This window comes from Rhinolophus sinicus, chromosome 17 (assembly GCF_057876585.1).
Source record: "Rhinolophus sinicus isolate RSI-liver-muscle chromosome 17, RSI-T2T, whole genome shotgun sequence".
NCBI classification, from domain to species: domain Eukaryota; kingdom Metazoa; phylum Chordata; class Mammalia; order Chiroptera; family Rhinolophidae; genus Rhinolophus; species Rhinolophus sinicus.
The window spans coordinates 1,555,859-1,569,586 of NC_142517.1; the positions used below are offsets into that span (position 1 = coordinate 1,555,859).

Here is a 13,728-nt window from a genome sequence, read left to right on the forward strand (position 1 = left end):
CTTGTCATTAGCAGTCAATACCTTTCAAGGTATTGAATTTTGTCAAATGCTTTTTCTGCACAAGTTGAGCTAATCGTGTATTTTTTTCCTTCATTCTAAAGTAGTATGTATACATTGATAGATTTTTCTTTCCCTTTTTGTTAGTTTCCGGTGTACACCGCAATGTAATAGTTAGACATTTTAACCCCTCATAAAGTAATAACCCACCCCCCAGTCCACTACCCCTGTGACATCTTATATACTGTGTTTCCTTGAAAATAAGACCTAGCTGTACATCAGCTCTAATGCGTCTTTTAGAGCAAAAATTAATATAAGACCCTGTCTTATTTTGCTATAAGACCAGGTCTTTAATATAATAATCTAATGTAATATAATATAATACTGGGCCTTATATTAATTTTTGCTCCAAAGGATGCATTAGACTGATTGTCCGGCTAGGTCTTATTTTCGGGGAAACAACGTAGCTGTTACAATACCATTTACTATCTACCCTATGCTGTACTCCTCATCCCGTGATTATATGAACCCATATATTTAGTTATAGTTGACATTCAATATTCTTCTTCTTCAGCTCTTCATGTGTATAGCACATTGGGCGGGCAGCTATGTGCTGTGTCTGTGAAGTGGTCCCCCTGATAAGTCCAGTGCCCGTCTGGCACCTTACATGATCTTAACAACATTGTTGATTATATTCCCCATATTGTATTAACTACCGATTTGTATTTCTTAACACCTTCACCTTTTTCACCTGCCCCCAACCCATCCCCATCTATCTCCCTGATAGATCTAGTACCTGTATGGAACCATACCTAGTTCTTACAATATTATTGTCTGTATTCCTTGTGCTATACCCTGCATCCCCATGACTGCTGTGTAACAACAATTTATACTTCTTTTTTTAAAGAATTTTTTAAATTAGTTTCAGGTGCACAAAACAATGTAATAGTTAGACATTTATCATTTGTATCCCTCACACAGTGACAACCTCCCTCCCCCCATCTACTATCCCTCTGACATCACACACAGCCATTACATTTCCACTGTGTCTAGTCCTAATGCTGTGCTCCGCTTCTTGTAAAAATATATACATATATAAAATTGTAGTTGACATTCATTATTGTTCAGCTTCAGCTTCAGGTGTACAGTGCAGTGATCAGGCATCTACATCTTCCCTGAGGTGGTCTCCCTAACGAGACTACTGTCCATCAGATACCGTACAAAATCTTTACAACATTATTGATTACATTCCCCAAATTGACTTTTGTATCCCCGTGGCCATCTTGTGGTTACTGTCTGCTTTCTAATCCCCTCACCTTCCCCCTTATCCCCACACCCCCTCCCATCTAGCAACCCTGTTTTTCCTCTATGTTTCTGAGACTGTTTCTGATTAGTTCATTCATTTATTCTTTTCTTTCCATTCCACGTATAAGTGAGATCATATGGTATTTGTCTTTCTCTGTCTGACTTATTTCACTTTATATGATGTTCTCTAGGTCCATCTGTGTTGTTGCAAATGGTAAGATTTCTTTCTTCTTTATGGCTGCGTAATACTCCATTGTATAAATCTACCACAGTTTCTTAATCCAGTCATCTACCTATAGGCATTTTGGTTGTTTCCATGTCTTGGCTATTGTGTATAGTGCTGCAATAAACATAGGGGTGCGTAAATTTTTTCGAATTAGAGTTTTGGATTTCTCCGGATAAATACCTAAGAATGGAATTGCTGGATCATAAGGTAGTTCCATTTTCAGATTTTTGAGATACCTCCATACTGTTTTCCAAAGTGGCTGCACCAATCTGCAATCCCACCAACAGAGCACGAGGGTTCCCTTTTCTCTACATCATTGCCAGCACTTGTTTTTTGTTGATTTATTGATGATAGCCATTTTGACTGGTATCACATTGTGATTTTTATTTGCATTTCTCTAATGATTAAGGAGATTGAGCATTTTTTCATATGCCATCTATATGTCCTCTTTAGAAAAATGTCTCTTCATATCCTCTGCCCATTTTTTAATTGGGTTGTTTGTTTTTTGGAGTTGAATTGAGTGAGTTTTTTATGAATTTGGGATATTAACCTCTTATTGGATATATTGTTGGCAAATATCTTTTCCCATTCAGTAGGATCCCTTTTTGTTTTATTGATGGTTTCCTTTGCTGTGAAAAAAGTTTTCAGTTTGATGTAATCCCACATGTTTATTTTTTCTCTTACTTCCCTTGCCCAAGGGGATATATCAATAAAAATTTAATCTGGGTAATGTCTGTAAACTTTCTTCCTATATTTTCTTCTAGGACTTTTATGGTTTCAGATCTTACATTTAAGTCTTTAATCCATTTTGAATTTATTCTTGTATATGGTGTAAGGAGGTGGTCCAGCTTCATTTTTTTGTATGTTTTGTCCAGGTTTCCCAGCACCATTTATTGAATAGACTGTCTTTACCCCACCGTAAATTCTTGCTGCCATTGTCGTAGGTTAAATGACCATATAGGCATGGATTTATTTCTGAACTGTCTATTCTGGTCCATTAATCTATCTGTCTATTTTTATGCCAGTACCATGCTGTTTTGATTACTGTAGACTTGTAGTATAATTTGATGTCAGGTATTGTTATACCTCCCATTTTGTTCTTATTTCTGAAGATTGCCACAGCTGTCCGGAGTGTTTTATGGTTCCATATACATTTTAGGATTATATGTTCTATTTCTGTGAAAAATGTCCTTGGTAGTTTGATAGGTATTGCGTTAAATCTGTATATTGCTTTAGGCAGTATGGACATTTTAACTATATTGATTCTTCCTATCCATGAGCATGGTATGTGTTTCCATCTATTTGTATCTTCTTTAATTTCTCTCTTCAGTGTCTTATAATTTTTTGAGTACAGATCTTTTACTGCTTTGGTTAAATTTATTCCTAGGTATTTTATAGTCTTTGAAGCAATTGTAAATGGGATTGTTTTCTTAATTTCTCCTTCGAATATTTTATTATTGGTACATACAAATGCCAATAATTTCTGATTTCTGAATATTAATTATGTATCCTGCTACTTTACTAAATCCATTTATCAGTTCTAATAGTTTTTTGGTGGAGTCTTTAGGGTTCTCTATATATAGTATCATGTCATCTGCATATAATGACAATTTTGTTTCCTCCTTACCGATTTGGATGCCTTTTATTTCTTTTTCTTGTCTGATTGCTGTGGCTAGAACTTCCAGCACTATGTTGAATAGAAGTGGAGAAAGTGGGCAACCTTGCTTGTTCCTGATCTTATGGGGAATGGTTTTAGCTTTTCCCCATTGAGTATCATGTTAGCTGTGGGTTTATTATATATGGCCTTTATTATGTTGAGATATGATCCCTCTATTCCCACTTTAAAAGTTTTTATCACAAATTGCTGCTGGATTTTGTCAAATGCTCTTTCTGCATCTATTGGTATGATTATATGATTTTTATTTTTCATTTTGTTAATGTAGTGTGTCACATTAATTGATTTGTAGATAGTGAACCAACCTTGCATACCAGGAATGAATCCCACTTGATCATGGTATATGATCTTTTTAATGTATTGCTGAATTCTGTTTGCTAATATTTTGTTGAGGATTTTTGCATCTATGTTCATTAGGGATATCGGCCTGTAATTTTCTTTTTTTGTAATGTCTTCATCTGATTTTGGGATCAGGGTGATAGCGGCCTCGTAAAAAGTGTTTGGGATTTTTTGGAATAGTTTGAGGAGAATAGGTGATAATTCTTTTTTGAATGTTCTGTAAAATTCACCTGTAAAGCCATCTGGTCCAGGGCTTTTGTTTGTTGGGAGCTTGTTGATTACTGATTCAATCTCCCTGGTAGTAATCAGTCTATTCAGGTTTTCCATTTCTTCTTGAGTTAGCCTTGGAAGGTTGCATGCTTATAGAAAATTGTCCATTTCTTCTAGATTGTCTAATTTGTTGGCATATAGTTGCTCATAGTAATTTCGTAAAATTTTTTGTATTTCTGTGGTGTCTGTTGTCACTTCCTCTCTTTCATTTCTGATTTTATTAATTTGGGTCCTCTCCTTTTTTTTTGATGAGTCTGGCTAAAGGTTTGTTGATTTTGTTTATCTTCTCTAAAAACCAGCTCTTGGATTCATTGATCTTTTGTATTGTTTTTTGGTCTCTATTTCACTTATTTCCACTCTGATCTTTATTATCTCCTTCCTTGTACTCCCTTTGGGCTTATTTTGCTGTTATTTTTCCAGATCCCTTAAGTGTGAAGACAAATTGTTGATTAGTGATTTTTCTTATTTCTTCAGGTAGGACTGCATTGCTATGAATTTCCCTCTTAGGACTGCCTTTGCTGCATCCCATGGATTTTGGGTCGTCGTGTTTTCATTTTTGTTTGTCTCAAGATATCTTTTGATTTTTTCCTTGATCTCATTGTTGACCCATTCATTATTTAATAACATGTTATTCAGCCTCCATTTATTTGTGTGTCTTCCAGTTTTGTTCCTGTAGTTGATTTCTAGTTTCATAGCACTGTGGTCAGAGAAGACAATTGGTATGATTTCAATTTTCTTAAATTTATCAAGACTTGTTTTGTGGCCTAACATGTGGTCTATCTTGGAAAATGTCACATGTGTGCTCAAGAAGAATGTATATTCTGCAGCTTTGGGGTGAAATGCTTTGAAAATATCAATTAAATCCAACTGGCCCAATGTGTCATTTAAGATCATTGTTTCCATATTGGTTTTCTTTCTGGAAGACCTGTCCCTTGTTGTCAGAGGTGTGTTGAAGCCCCCTACTATGATAGTGTTACTGTTGATCTCTGTCTTTATGTCAGTCAATATCTGTTTTGTATATTTAGGTACTCCTATGTTGGGTGCATAGATGTTTACTAGGGTTATGTCCTCTTGTCGGATGGATCCTTTTCTTATTATATAGTGCCCAACTTTGTCTTTTAATATATTCTTCATTTTAAAGTCTATTGAGTCAGATGTAAGTATTGCAACTCCAGCTTTTTTCTCATTTCCATTTGCATGAAATATCTTACTCCAACCCTTCACTTTCAGCCTGTGTGTGTCTTTTGATCTGAGGTGAGTCTCCTGTATTCAGCATATACAAGGGTCTTGCTTTCTTATCCACTCAGCCACCCTATGTCTTTTGATTGGAACATTTAATCCATTTACATTTAAAGTGATTATTGATAGGTACGTAGTTATTGCCATTTTTTTATTTGTAGTTAGTTTTCATCTTTCTTCTGTTTACAGAAGTCCTTTTAATATTTCCTGCAGTGCTGGCTTGGTGGTAACAAATTCCTTTAGCTTATTCTCTTCTGGGAAGCTCTTTATCTCTCCTTCAATTTTAAATGATAGCCTTGCTGGATAAAGCAATCTAGGTTGTAGGCCTTTGTTTTGTATCACTTTGAGTACCTCCTGCCACTCCCTCCTGGCCTTCAATGTTTCTGTGGAAAAGTCATTTGATAGTCTTATATAGGAGTTCCCTTGTATGTAACCCTCTGTCTTTCAATTGCTGATTAATGATTCTCTCTTTGTCTTTAACCTTTGCCATTTTAACTACAATGTGTCTTGGTGTGGACCTGTTTGGGTTTATCCTGGTTGGAACTCTCTGCACTTCCTGGGCTTGTATGTTGGTTTCCTTCATCAGGTTAGGGAAGTTTTCAGTCATTATTACTTCAAATATGTTCTCAATCCCTTGCTTCCTCTCTTCACCTTCTGGTATTCCTATGATGCGCATGTTGTTGCGCTTGATGTTATCCCACAGGTCTCTTAAACCATCTTCATTGTTTTTTATTTTTTTGCTGTTGTTGTTGTTCTGTTTGGGTGATCTCTGCTAACTTGTCTTCTAAGTCGCTGATTCGATCCTCTGCTTCATCTAACCTGCTGGTAATTCCTTCAAGTGAGTTCTTTATTTCAGCTATTGTGTTCTTTAGTTCTAACTGGTTGTTCGTTATGGTTTCTCTATCCTTCTTTATGTCGTCTCTAAGCTCCTTTAACATTCTAATCATCAGTGTTCTGAACTCTGTCTCTGATAGGTTGGTACCTCTATTTCATTTGGTTCCACTTCTGGAGGTTTCTTCTGTTCTTTTATTTGGGACATGTTTCTCTGTTTCCCCATTCTGGCTGATTCTATGTGTTTGCTTCAGTGTATTAGGTAGATCCCCTAGGGTTCTTGGTTTTTGCTGGGTGACCTTATGTAATATGTGTCCTTAACATTTGACTTGCACCACTTCCCTATTCTCCTGTGTATGTGCTCTAAAGGTGACTCTTACGTTGTGTATATTGTCCTGTTATAGTTGATCTTTAATTGATTTTGGCTTATCAGTAGGTGGGATTGACTCCTAGGCTGACTAGTTGTGAGACGTGGCTCTGCCCATAACAGGATGTTCTGCGGCGTGAGTGTTGATTGCTCAAATGAGGCTTGGCCCCTATGCGCTCTTGTGCCTGTAGAGAATTCCCTCTGGGTGTGTCACTTGTAGGTCAAACCCGGTAGTACTCTGGTTTGGTTTGGAGTTGGCCTCTGGGTGTGTTGAATCTTGTGCCCCTTGGGCTGGGCCCTGCTGTAGGGCAATTTCAGAAGAAAGCAAATCACCAAGCACAACAACAACAACAACAACAACAAAGAAAGAACCAAATACACTCACATGTAAAAACAGCCAATAGCTCACACTCAACACAGGCAGAAATATCAAAAATACAAAAACAAAACAAAGCAAAAAAAGCAGCACCGGTCTTGGCTTAAACCCACCAAGTAATCTCCAGGTTGTCCTCTGCTGTACCAAAGAGTCCTCTGCGTCTTGTGCAGGCAGAGCCGGTCACCTGGTGCCCAGAGTGCCCCTGGGACTGTAGTTCTAGATGAGTGGGGTTATGGGGTCTGGATGGTAGTTTTTACAAAGTCAGTGCAGTTTCTGCTCTTGCCTGCACATATGCGCAGTGAGAGTAACACAGCCAGCCCTGTGCCCAGGTCTCCTGAGTCTTATGGCACTTCTTCCGTGTGTGTGTGTGTGTGTGTGTGTGTGTGTGTGTGTATGTGTGTGTGTGTGTGTGTGTAGGGTATGAGATTTCTGAGCTGCTGAAAGCCCCAAGCTGCCTCTGCCACCTACTGCTGACCCCTGGGAGTGTCTCCGCAGTTGTAATTACCCTGCTCTAGGCCAGAAAGGGTGGCGGCTGGGGATGGAGGAGTCTTCTCTCTCCCAGCCCAGCAGTGTCACACTCTTCCCAGCCTCTTCCCTGGGTCACAGTAGCTGCAAACTAAATGCTCCCAGATCATGAGCACCTCTGTAATCTGATAGAGGCCAGTTCAGTTCAGAGGCCTGCTTGAGTCTCTGGAAGGGTAGGGGTAGGATTGGGAGAGTGGGGGAAGGGGCCCAAGTATGGTGTTTATGTCCTTTGTCTGACCTAGGGCCCAGCTGGAGGTCTCAGTGAGGTTACTGCCTCAAAGGCTGGATATGCTGCTCTCTCGGCAGGAGAGATCAGCTGTGGGACGCAGGGAAAGAGCCCACCTCCTGGCTCTTGTGTTCTCTGTTCTGTCCTGGAACCCCCTGTATCTCTGCATCCACAGATGTGGGCCGTGTCTCCACTCTGCTCCCTTCCCTCTTCCCCTGCTCGCCCAGTTTGCCCACTTTCAAGTAATCCTGGTATGAGTCTCTCAGCTGTTCTGTGTGATGAGCAGAGAGTCCTTTGATGGGTTATAGATGTTCAATTTGTGGCAAGTTCCCAAGGAGAACTCAAGAAGACCACCTGTTGCCGCCATTCCTATCCAATTTGTACTTTTTTTTTTTTTTTATGTTGGTAAATTATGTTCTTTTTTTAAAGATTTTATTGGGGAAGGGGAACAGGACTTTATTGGGGAACAATGGTCAAATTGTTGTCCTTTCAATCTTAGTTGTGGAGGGTTCTGTTCAGCTTCAAGTTGTTCTTTCAGTCTTAGTTGTGGAGGGCGCAGCTCCAAGTCCAGTTGCCGTTGCTAGTTGCAGGGGGCACAGCCCACCATCCCTTGCAGGAGTCGAACCGGCAACCTTGTGGTTGAGAGGACACGCCCCAACCAACTGAGCCATCCGGGAGCTCAGCAGCAGCTCAGCTCAAGGTGCCATGTTCAATTTTAGTTGCAGGGGGCGCTGCCCACCCTCCCTTGCAGGACCCGAGGAATTGAACTGGCAACCTTGTGGTTGAGAGCCCGTGCTCCAACCAACAACTGAACCATCCGGGAGGCAGCTCAGCTCAAGGTGCCGTGTTCAATCTTAGTTGCAGGGGGCAGAGCCCACCATCCCTTGCGGGACTCGAGGAATTGAACTGGCAACCTTGTGGTTGAGAGCCCACTGGCCCATGTGGGAATCGAACCGGCAGCCTTTGGAGTTAGGAGCATGGAGCTCTAACCGCCTGAGCCACCGGGCCGGCCCTCCAATTTGTACTTCTTAATCCCTTCCCTTTTCACATATGCTTAACCCCCCTCCCATCTTAAAGAAGTCCCTCTAAGATTCCTTGTAACACTGGTTTGATGGTGATGAACTCCTTCAGCTTTTTCTTGTCTGGGAAGCTCCTTATCTGACCTTCAGGGCTAAATGACAGCTTTGCTGGGTAGAGCAATCTTGGTTGTACGTCATTGCTTTTCATCACTTGGAATATTTCCTGCCACTCCCTTCGTGCCTGCAAAGTTTCTGTGGAGAAATCAGCTGACAGTCTTATGGGGTCTTCCTTGTAGGTAACTAACTTCTTTTCTCTTGCTGCTTTTAAGATTCTCTCTGTCTTTAACCTTTGGCATTTTAATTATGGTGCGTTTTGGTGGTGGCCTCTTTAGGTTCATCTTGTGCTTCCTGAGCTTGTATGTGTACTTCCTTCACCAGGTTATGGAAGTTTTCTGTCATTATTTCTTCACATAGGTTTTCAATTCCTTGCTCTCTCTCTTTTCTCCTTCTGGTATCCCTATAATGCAAATGTTGGTACTCTTGATATTGTCCTGGCGGCCCCTTAAACTCTCCTCAATTTTTTGGATTCTTTTTTCTTTTTGCTGTTCTGATTGGGTGCTTCCTGCTACCTTGTCTTCTACATCACTGGTTGGATCCTCTGCTTCATCTCATCAACTGTTGATTCCCTGTAATATATTCTTCATTTCCGTTATTGTGTCTTTTATTTCTGACTGGTTCTTTTTTATGCTTTTCATCTTTCTGTTGAAGTTCTCCCTGAGATCACTGAGTATCCTTATCACCAGTGTTTTGAACTCTGCATCTGGTAGATGGCTTATCTCCATTTCGCTTAGTTGTTTTTCTGGAGCTTTGTTCTGTTCTTTTATTCGGGACATGTTTCTTTGTCTTCCCATTTTGGCTGCCTGCCTGTGTTTGTTTCTATGTGTTAGGTAGGGCTGCTATGTCTTCCGGTCTTGGTAGAGTGGCCTTATGTAGTAGGTGTGCTGTGGGTTTCAGTGGCACAGTCCTTCTGGTCACTTGAGCTACGCACTCCAGATGTGTCTCTTGTGTGGGTCCTGTGTGCCCTCCTCTTGTAGTTGCACCTTAGTTGATAACTGCACATCAATAGGAGGGACTCATCCTTGGACTCGTTGGTTGTGAGGACTGGCCTTGACTACAGTGGAAGAGTTGTTGTCCAGGGGCCGATCCTATGGAGCAGGATCTGCCTCAGCAGGACTCTGGTGTCTGCCCAATCCACCCCTTGAGTGTGTTGTACTTGGAGGCATCTGGGTGATGCTCCAGAACATTTTGAAGCTTGGAACTGGGGGCGCCAGCCCCAGGACCACCTTAGAGAGGGTCTGCTGTAGGTCAAATTCAGCACCAACCCCTGCCCTACCTGGGGCCACCAGCAGGAGCCATAAAGAAATCCGCAGAGGGCTGCTGCCCATGCTGTGCTTGGAAGCTCCTTGAGAGGAGAAGCCATGAACCAAGGCTGGTTGTTGCTAGTGCCGGCTTAGGGCTGCTCAGCCAGAGGTACAGGACATGCTCAAGCCAGATGCTGCTTGTCTGGGTTCCGTGAACCTTTGAGAGACCCTAGGAAATTCTGAAGCTTGAGCAAAAGCATGCGGTCTACATGAAAAAGCCATAGAAAGCAGCCTGGGTGTTCCTGAAAGTTGGGCAGGGCCAGGTTTCAAATTAACTTGGTGGTGAACAAAGAATGGAGACTCAAATATGATGGCCATGTGTGGCTGGGAAGGGGGAGGGCTCAACAAAGAAACAATTGCCTCCACTAGCTCCGCTGTCCAAGAGAAAGCAGCCTTTCCACCCTTCGTCCCAAGCCCGACTACTCAATTCCCCATCACTTGTCCCTGCTGCCTCTCCAGCTGCTTCCCCAGCACTGGAGTTCACAGTAAGTGATTCTGTTGGTGAGTAAGTCTGCACATGGTCCCTTTAAGAGGAGCGCCTGTGAGTTCAGGTGTACTGAGTCTCACTCAGTCACAATCTCCACTGAGTTTCATAATGAGAAATCAAGGGGACTTCTCTCCCTGGCAGTGGAACCCTGGGCTGGGTTGGGGCTGGAATCTCTCGTCCTTCTAGAGCAGGAGTGTCCAAACTGTGGCCCGCAGGCCAACTACGGCCCGCAATCCATTTTTAATTGGCCCGCAGCAAATTCCAAAAATACATTTAGTTTCCTTAAATAAACTAGGTGAGGCAATACATACTTCACCTCGAGTGAGTGGCCCGGCTGTTTGTGTATTTTACCGCATATGGCCCTTGGTGAAAAACGTTGAAAAAAGTTTGGACACCCCTGTTCTAGAGGATAGTGGGGGACCCCCACAGCCAAAATAGCCCTACTGATCTTTAATGGTCACACATGGGCGTGGGAACAACCCATTGTGTGTCTCTGACATTCCTACCAGTCTGGATTAGGCTTCTTCTATGCGTCCTTAGTTGCAAGGCGGCAGTTCAGCTTGATTTTAGGGGATTCTCAAAAATGGTTGTTTTGTACATTAGTTGTAATTTTGATGTGGTTGTGAGAGAAGGTAAGCATAGCATTTACCTACTGCGCCATCTTGGTTCTCCTACATTGATAGATTTTCATATGTAGCATCCTCCTTGCACTCCAGGAATAGGTTCCTTTTAGTCATGGTGTATAAATCTTTTAATATCTGTTTAAGTTGGTCTGCTAACATTTTGTTGAGGATTTTTGCATCACTTTTCGTAAAGGATATTGGTCTGTAGTTTCCTTGTAGTGTCTTTGTCTGGCTTTGGTATCAGGGTAATTCTGGCTTCATAGAATGAGTTAAGGAGTGTTCCCTCTTCTTAATTTTAAAATAGTTTACAGTGAACTAAGAATAAACAAATAATCCAAACCTGATATAGGATATCTATCAAAAGCTCACGGCCAACACTATACTCAATTGTAAAAGACAATGGTTTTCCCCTAAGTCCGGGACAAGACACAGATGTCCCCTCTCACCATTCCTACTCAACATTGCACTAAAAGTCCTCCCCAATGCAAAGAGGTGAGAAAAAGAAATAAAAGACATACATACTGGAAGTGAAGACATAAAATTGTGTCTATTCACAGAGGTCATGATGTCCCACATAGAAAATCCTTAAGAATCTACAAAAACACTCCTAGAAATATAAGAGAATATAGCCAGGTTAAAGGACATGAGCTTAAAATGATAAAAATTAATTGTATTGCTATATAATAGCAATGAACAATTGGATTACAAAAATTATGTTTAAGAATATGACTTACAAAAAAATAAAAATGGAAAAGGTATAAATCTAACATAATATGTACATAATGAGAACTATAAAAACACTGATTAAAGAAATCAAAGAGGACATAAATAAATGGACAACTAGACCATGTTCATGGGTTGAAATACTGTTATGATGTCAGTTACCTCCGAATTGATCTATAGATTCAAGGCAATCCCAATAAAAATTCCAGCAGGATTTTTTTTTTGTTATTAACAGGCTGCATCTAAAATTATTTGGAAAGACAAAGATCTCAAATAGACAAAACAATTTGAAAATGAGGAACGAAATTGGAAGACCCACACTACCTGACTTCAAGATTTACTATAAAGCTATACTAATCAAGACAATGAGATTGAGATGTTGGCAAAAAGCTAGGCACCCAGATGAATGAAACAGAATAGAGAAATTGACCCACACGAATAAAGTCAACCGATTTTGACATATGTGCCCAGGCAAGTTAATGACACAGACTGGATTTGGAATAAGTAGATATCTATATGCAAAAAAAGTGGGGAACCTTGAGCCATACTTCACACTTAATGTAAAAAATTAATCAAATTGTTCATAAACTCATGTAAAATGTCAAAGTTTTAAACTTTTAGAAGAAAATAGAAAATTTTGTGACCTTATGTCAGCCAAAGAGTTCTTAGATTCAACACCAGAAGCACGATCTTTAAAAAAATGAAAATAGCACTTTATTACTATTAAACTCTTTTGCTTTTCAAACGATACTGTTAAGAGAATCACCTGAATAAGATAAGCACCTTAATTATAGAAAATATTTGCAAATCACACATTTGACCAAAGACTTACAGCCAAAATTTATAAAGAATCTCAAAATTCAACAGCAATAAAACGTAACAAGGAAAAGGGCCTAAAGATTGGACGAAATACCAGAAATTGCATGGATGGCACACAGCATATAAAAAGATACTCTACGCTGTTAATTATCAGGGAAATGCAAGCTGAAACCACAATGAGATAGCCCACACACTTGTTAGAATGGCTCAAATTAAAAAAGACTGACCACGCCCAGTTGGCAAAGACGTGAAGGAACTGGAACGGTCGGTCACACAGTGTGAGAAATGCAAAGTGTCACAGTCACTTTGGAAACTAGTCTGGCATTCTTGTCACGTTAAACACGCACTCACCATGTGATGCAGCCACCCCTCTCCTTGGTGTTTACCCTAAAGAAACGCAAAGTCATTATCATGCCAAAACCTGGAAACAAACAATATTTACAGCAGCTGTTAATAATCGTCAAGAACAGGAAACCGTGAAAACGTTTTTGAACCAATGACGGAACAAACCAACAGTGGTCCTTCCATACAGTGGAGTACTAGTTGGCAATGACAAGACATGAACTGTTGGTACAAAACGACTCCCCGAGTGCGTTGTGCTGAGTGAAAGAAGCCAGAGCCCAAAGGCTACATACCATATGGCTCCATTTATATGACGTCCAGAAAAGACACAACTGTGGTGACTGAGACCAAGCGGTTGCCAGGGGTCTTAGATGAAGGGAACTGGCGGCAATGAAATGACCCAAGGGAACGTTTGAGGGTGATGAGATTCTTTTGTAGGGTACAGTGATACATGTGCACTTGTCGAAGTCATAGACCTGCAACCACCAAGAGGGAGTTAATGAGGGGTGGGGGGAGGGGTATGTCCCTTGGTTCTGTGAGGCCAGGCAGATGAATTTCCTCTCCCCGAAGAAGCTCAGAAACTTCACCTGCTTTTTGCTGACATGTTGCTCAGTTATTTTCTGTATTCTGCTTCCCTTTGCATCTACAGTCTGTGCTTTGTTTTGCTGGCCCCTGTTTTCATTCACAGTGTGTGAGAGGCAGTTTCAGAACAGCTGTGTTACGGAAATGCCTTTGTTCCGCACACCAGGTGACCTAGCGGAATCAGATCATGGAAGTCATTTACTTCTCTCAGACGTGGGACATCGGTGCCACTATCTCCAGCATCTCGACGGGCCGGTTAGGGTACGAAGCCAATCTCTCTAGAAGCTTTTTCAGTGTGTCTTCATGTTTGGCGTCAGATATCTCACCAGTGTATCT

The 13,728-nt window shown here is 41.0% G+C and overlaps 1 protein-coding gene across 4 annotated transcripts in view; it reads left to right on the forward strand.

Moving 5' to 3' along the window:
* The window catches only part of TSPEAR (thrombospondin type laminin G domain and EAR repeats), a 158,893-nt gene that overhangs the window by 114,432 nt on the left and 30,733 nt on the right, over window positions 1-13,728 (forward strand). The window lies entirely within an intron of this gene.